Source organism: Humulus lupulus, chromosome 4 (assembly GCF_963169125.1).
Source record: "Humulus lupulus chromosome 4, drHumLupu1.1, whole genome shotgun sequence".
NCBI classification, from domain to species: Eukaryota; Viridiplantae; Streptophyta; class Magnoliopsida; order Rosales; family Cannabaceae; genus Humulus; species Humulus lupulus.
In genome coordinates, this window is record NC_084796.1 from 165,744,782 (window position 1) to 165,752,194 (window position 7,413).

General features: G+C 35.4%; 1 pseudogene; it reads left to right on the forward strand.

Moving 5' to 3' along the window:
- Window positions 1-316: 316 nt before the first annotated feature.
- Window positions 317-417, forward strand: LOC133833762 (small nucleolar RNA R71; annotated as a pseudogene).
- Window positions 418-7,413: the final 6,996 nt, after the last annotated feature.

A 7,413-nucleotide genomic window follows, 5' to 3' on the forward strand; every position in this document is an offset into this window, starting at 1 on the left:
CACACATCTCACAGACAAACTTATTTTGCAGCTGCATTGCTTGAGCGGATATATTATTCTGTTGAAGTTGTTTATTTAACAACGCCACTTGTGAAGTAAGCATAGCAATCGAATCAACCTCAAAAACTACAGCTACCTTCTTATTTTCACGTTCAGTTGGCCATTGGTAACTGTTCATGACCATTTCTTCTAACAGATTATGAGCCTCATTTGTACTTTTACTCATAAAGGCTCCTCCCACTGCTGTATCTATAATATTCCTTGTATTTTCCCCCAAACCATTATAAAAAGTGTGCACCAACATCCATTTCTCAATACCATGATGTGGGCACTTCCAAAATAATTCCTTAAACCTTTCCCAAGCATCATACAGTGATTCTCCATCTGGCTGATGGAAGTTATTAATTTCTCCTCTATAACGAGCGGACTTAGAAGGAGGAAAATATTTGGCAAGAAACTTTTGGGCAAGGTCTTCCCATACAGTAATTGAGTTAGCTTGCAACGAGATCAACCAACTCTTAGCTCTGTCCCTTAAGGAGAATGGGAATAATCTCAACCTAATTGCATCATTACTCACCCCATTCTTCTTATAATTCCAAGAAGTTGGTGATGTGTAGGTTAGGATCTTCATTAGGCAACCCCCTAAATTGCACACAATTCTAAACCATATGAATTATAGAGGGCTTTATCTCAAAATTGTTTGCCTCTACAGCAAGCGGACGAAAGCAGGAATGTATCCCTGTAACAGTCGGGAGTACATAGTTTCTTAATTGTGGATCAGCTTTGGCAACAGTAGCATCGTTATTGACACCGATATTCAGAATTTGAGCCATTCTCTCTAACCGATCCTGCCTTCTATTTCTCTTGCAGGTCTTTTCAATTTTAGGATCAATAGGTACTAGTGACTCTAATTCTTGACGTCGCATATATTAATTGACCCTGCAATTAAGAAACAAGTTGAGAAACAAGTGAGAAAAACAGTTAAAGAAAAGCCAAAGTAATACAAGAATCAATTATATTTGATATTGATTAAATAGTCTCTGGCAATGATGCCAAAAACTTGATAGCGAAAATATAATGCGCAAATATACGCAATTGATTCATGTTATATAAATAGTAAATAAGAATCATTCCCACGAAGACTATCAATCAACTACCAATAACCAATTCTAGCTTTCTATTTGGTTGTCAAAAATAGAGTGATTTTTAAACTAAAACTTAAAATTGAAATCAATTGTGCAATTATAAAGATTGGTTCAATAATTAAAAAATAGGGTATTTGTAATGCCCCGAATTCTCCGATTTGGTTTAATGGCGGGATTAGTAGGCCGGGAGGGCCATACTTGTTTAATTATGCCATAAATGAATATATGCATGTTTATGTGAATTATATTATAATATGATGTTATACGCATGCATGTGGGTCCACATTTGAGTATTATGATATTCTGGTAATTTGGCCCGTTAAGGGTATAATTGTATATTTGGGTGCATATTGTGATTTGTGAATGAGATCCCATTATTATGGAGATATATTCAAGCTATTCGGCATGAGATGGTCATATATAGTGGATTAGCGATTTTGTCATAACAGGGTCAATTATTGGGTAATAGGAATGTTATTTGATGATAAATTGGGAGTATTTGAGATCAGGATGGAATTCTGGAAGTTTTGACTATAATGTCCCCGGGGAGGTTTTTGGGTCCCCTAGCACTGGGTTTTATTTGAGGTTACTTAAGCTTGAAGTAGCTTGTCAGATAGAACGTACGTTAGAAAACCTCTCGTTCTTCCCCGTTAGCTCATTTTCACCGTTCGAAGTGTTTTCGAAGATATCTCGAGTTCTAGGCGTCGGAATCAAGCGAGGACCGAGGCATAGCGATCCTAGGAAAGATTAGAAGCTTCTTGACTGAAGGATTTGATGGAAAACAACCCAATCAAAGGTAATCTAAGTTTAAAGTTTTGAGTTTTAGAGTTTCTAAGCTTTGAATTGGACTTTGCGAATCGTTGAGTTTTTGGTTCGATTGAACCTTGGGTTTTGATTGTTTTGGACCATTGGGAAGCTTGGAAACTTTGATTTGATGATTTGGGAATGTTTATGTATGATTTTGGGGGCTTTGGAATGAAGGAGAACGAGTTTGGGCATGTTCTGGGTTGGGCGCCGCGACCCTATTCTTAGAGAGCCACGGCCCTAACTCGAAGAAGCAGGTGGCCAAGTTTGCCTTTGCTGGGTGCCGCGGCCCTTGGTTCAAAGGTGGCTGGGGGCTGTGGCCCAAGGTGCCAGGGCTGCGACCCTTGTGCAGGGTTGAGCCCGTTTGTGTGTTTTGGCCCCGGGAACGTGGTTTTAGGCCTCGGGATCATTCCTACTACTTGGATTAGTTTGGATTGATGTCCCAGAGGCTAGATAGTTTGGAAACCTATGTTGATCATTTTTATTGATGGTATCCTATATTTGGTTATGACTAGGTGACCGCTAAAGGACTAAAGGTTGATCGTTCTCAAGGGTCGTTCTTTTAATCATTCTAGCTCGAATCTGAGGTAAGAAAACTGCACCCCGTGTATATATGACATGCATGTTTGTTATTGAGGCATGTTGGTTGATAAATGTGGGCATGGATTGCATATTAAATGCTAGCGAATACTGTTTACTTGTATATGGCACTGACTAGTCAGGGACACTGACCTAAGAGTCAAAAACGGCAATAGCGTCCTGAACGCAGGGCCGAATGAAGATTAGATCTAATCGATATCAGTGTTGAATGACTCTAAGGCATTAACACTGGACCGACCCTAAGGTCTATGAACTTATAAGCGCTTGGCTAGTCTAAGACTAGTTACTGAGAGCCAGGGCCAAAGGCCTAGGTGACCGCTTGTCACATGGCTAGGGAACGTTGTTCCAGGGTTATGACTCTATGGTCATGAGGAAGGTTATGTTGGTAACTAATCACCATGCACCTATCCTGTTTAAGCTAGTGAAAGGTTCACTTATCTGTTAAGTCCTGGTGACCCTATCGTCACATGGCTAAAGGAAACTGTCCCCATCTTAGTGACTTTTGCGACTGTCACCTATCTGTTTTGGACTGAGCGTCCTGAATGACTATTATAATCATTGTTGATATTATATCATGCTATATTGTGTTTTCTTGCTGAGCCTTGGCTCATGGGTGCTATGTGGTGCAGGTAAAGGGAAAGAAAAGATCACCCAGCCTTGAGTGGAGAGCTTAGGTGGTGATGTGTACATATGCGGCCGCTTGACCACCACGGCCAAGGAGTTCTCAGAGGAACTAAGGGGTTTACCCTATTTTTGCCGCTTAGGTCGGCGGGGTTGTAAATTTGAAACAGTAGTGACCATTTTGTACCGTAAACAACTTGTAAATGTTTTGAATAGCTCATGAGCAGTTTATATACTTAATGAAATATATCCTTTCTTTTTTATTGATTTTTCCACCTTAGCCTGTTAATAACACCTAGAGCACGTTTTTAACCAAAGGACTCGGGTAGCGGGTCAAATTTCCAGTTCACAGTAACTGTCCTGGGGTAACCAGGGCGTTTCAGTATTAACTTCATCAACTTTTCAACTTGTTAATTTTACTGATTAGCGCATATAATTCTTCAATTTCTATCATAATAGCGGGTTAACTAAAACAATCCTAATTCTTTTTCAAGATAAAAAAATCTCAACCTACATGCTAAATTTCTATATATATGTGATAAGTTTTATATAGCAGACATTAAGCATAGAAACCCTAAACGCTACACAAACCGTACAGGTACTCTCGTCCTATATGCAATTTATATCTATACGATTATTGAATATTCAACCCTCCCCTCTCGGATCTCGAATCAAAATCATAACTCATGTAAATAGTGATCAATTATCCACACGCATTAAGCAAAAATCATATAGAGAGAGGATAGAATAAGAAGAAATTATATGATCTTCATAGAAAATTAACAAATATCCAAGTGACTACATTAAACTCTAGAAAAGATGTTTAGTTCATATCAGACATGACTAACACAATAAAATAGATGTTCAGAAACATAGAATTAAGCTACTGAAAACTAAGATAAAAACTGAAGAAAAATAGAGTATTAGAGTTAAATAGATGCTAATCCCATATTGAATGAAAAACCTCCTGACAAATGACCTAAAATTCGCAATTAAACAAAACATGTTTTCCCTTTTGGTGAAGCGGGTCACGACTTGCTCATTCCTGAGTCGCGGCTCGTGTATTTTGGTGCAACTTCACCCCGTCTCTAGAAGTTCAAGCGTCGCGGCCCGAGTCTTTTTGGTCCCCTTTGCTGATTCGCCTCTGCCTCCATGCATGTCGCGACCAAAGTGTCCAATTTGCGGCTCGTTTTCCAAATTTCTTGATTTCACGCCTTTTCAACCTTTGTTTAGCACCATATTCATCCTAAATGTTCCCCAGCTCTCCCGAACTCACACAAAATGGCTAAAAGCTCCCAAAATACCCAATTTCATCACTAAATCCGCTCATTTCCTCTCCATTCGCAAATTCATAGCAAAAACCTAAAAACAAAACAAACACAAGCATAATTTCGCACAAAACCCACAATTTGACTCAAAACTAAGACTATAACACACTCTAAAACTACCCTAAACTAAACTTATTTACTTGTTGTTTGAATGAAATAATATATCATGCTTGCTTAGAAAAATGATTAGGTCATTAATTTGATCTTTGAGCCTTTCTAGCCAACCTTGAATTTTTTATCCTTTGATTACCCTTTTTTAGCCAAAAAAATTAAGTCCTTTTAGTTCTTTGCCATTATCTAAACCTAAATGAAAACCTTGTTAATATATCCATCCCTAGTATATTATAAGCATATTTTTTTTAAAAAAAAATAGGGTGAATTGTAATGGGGTTTATTGATTCGAAAATAGTGGGTTGACAAAAAGGAATGGAGAGAGTATAATATATATATATATATAAAATAAAAAATAAAACATGGAATTATTGGGTTGCATATTTCAAGATTGAAGTCGGGATTAGATTGGTCATGTGCTTATGGTATTCTTGAGCCTAAAAATTTTCTTCTCATCTACCCTTACCTAAGCCTAACGTTACAAGCTTATAAAGTCCTATTGATTTCTAAGCATGTTTTTATTTATATTAGTGGAGAATGACAAGTAAGTGAGCATATGACATAATTGGTCAGTTTGGTTTGTTTGACGAAATTTTGGTATGCATAAATGAGTTAAATGTTCTATTTGTTGAGCATGACTACATAATCTTGGATGTGATTAGTCTAAAGAGTTTTAGAGGAGTAGTTTGGCTGTAATTCTGGGTTGTGCATAATATTTAGTAATTTTATGAGAATTATGTGACCCACATTCATGATTTGGAGGCAATTTTTTTTTTTTTGTTCGTTGGGTTCACGTTAAAAGTGTTGTGTTGTTATCGTTTGTTTATCATGTGAGTTTGTGTCCTTTGCTTGAGGGCGAGCAAATATTGAGTTTGGGGGAATTTGATCATTCTAGTTTATGGTAGTTTTAGAGTGTGTTTTAGTCTTAGTTTCGAGTCAAATTGTGGGTTTTGTGCGATATTATGCTTGTGTTTGTTTTGTTTTCAAGTTTTTGCTATGAATTTGAGAATGGAGAGGAAAGGAGCAGAATTAGTGATGAAATTGGGTATTTTGCGAGCATTTGGCCATTTTGTGCGAGTTTGGGAGAGCAGGGAACATTTGGGATGAATCTGGTGCTAAACAAAGGTTGAAAAGGCATGAAATCAAGAAATCTATAACACAGGCCGTGACTTGGCCCATTCGCGAATGTGATAGGACAGAGGCATTAAGGACAAAGGATCCTAGGAGTCGTGACTTGGACACTTGGGTCACGGCGTGCTTGGAAGCAGAGGCAAATCAGCAAAGGGAACCAAAAAGACACGGGCTGCGACTCTGGAATGAGCAAGTTGCGACCCGCCTCACCAAAAGGGAAAAAGTGTTTTGTTTAAGTGCGAAATTTAGGTCATTTTTCAGGAGGTTTTTTATTCATTACGGGATTAGCAGCTATTTCACTCTAATACTCTATTTTTCTTCAGTTTTTATCTCAATTTTTAATAGCTTAATTCTATACTTCTGAATATCTATTTTATTGTGTTATGAACTAAACATATTTTCTAGGGTTTAATGTAGTCACTTGGATATTTGTTAATTTTATATGAAGTTTATATAATTTCTTCTGATTATATCCTCTCTCCATATGATTTATGCTTAATGAGTGTGGATAATTAATTACTATTTACATGATTTATGATTTTGATTCGAGATCCGAGAGGGGAAGTTTGAATATTCTATAATCATATAGACATAAATTGCATATAGGCTGAGAGTGCCTGTATGGTTTGTGTGGCGTTAGAGTTTCTTTGCTTCATGCCTGCTATATGTTAAAAGTTATCACAGATATATAGAAAGTTTGCATATAGTTGAGATATTTTTATCTTGAAAAAGAATTAGGATTGTTTTAGTTAACACGCTATTATGATAGAAATTTAAGAATTATATGTGCTAATTAGTAAAATTAGCAGGTTGAAAAGTTGATGAAGTAAATATCCTATGTTTTTAATTATTGAATCAATCTTTATAATTGCACAATTTATTTTAATTTTAAGTTTTAATTTAAAAATCACTCTATTTTCGACAGCCAAATAGAAAGCTAGAATTGGTTATTGGTAGTTGATTGATAGTCTTCGTGGGAACGATTCTTATTTAATATCTATATAACTTGAATCGATTGCATATATTTGCGCATTATATTTTCGCTATCAGCAATTTTCTAAAAATATACGTTTGGGACTTCAAAAATCAGTCTCCACTTGGATCAATCATAAAACATTTTAAATGTTCTTTAATTGTATTCAGTGAATATTTGCTAAAATATTACAAATTTTTAGCAAAAAAATTTCAAAATTGTATATATATATATTTATGTTTTAATAATATATATCTTAATCAACAATTCTAACGAGAGAATAATTTTTTTTTGCATAATCTTCAGGATATATGCAAGGACTTATTAAGACTTATGAATAATTGTTTTACTTCTCAATATGTCATAGATATTGGACTTTATACTTAATTAATTTTCATGATTTAAGAGTCTATCACAATCAAAATTATGTCTCTCCACAAATAGATCAAAGTGTAGTATATATCAATCTCAGATTAATTCCCAATAAATATTGCAAATTGGAAAAATAAAACAAAAACAATATTTCATAAATTGCATTCTATTATTCTTCAAATGATAATAAAAATTCTTATAATATTATATACTATGCATTAACATATACGTATAAGTATAAAGATGGATTATATATATTATGAGTACACAAAGAAAAAAGTCAATCGTATACAATAAATTAATATGATATCAATAACAACATATATAT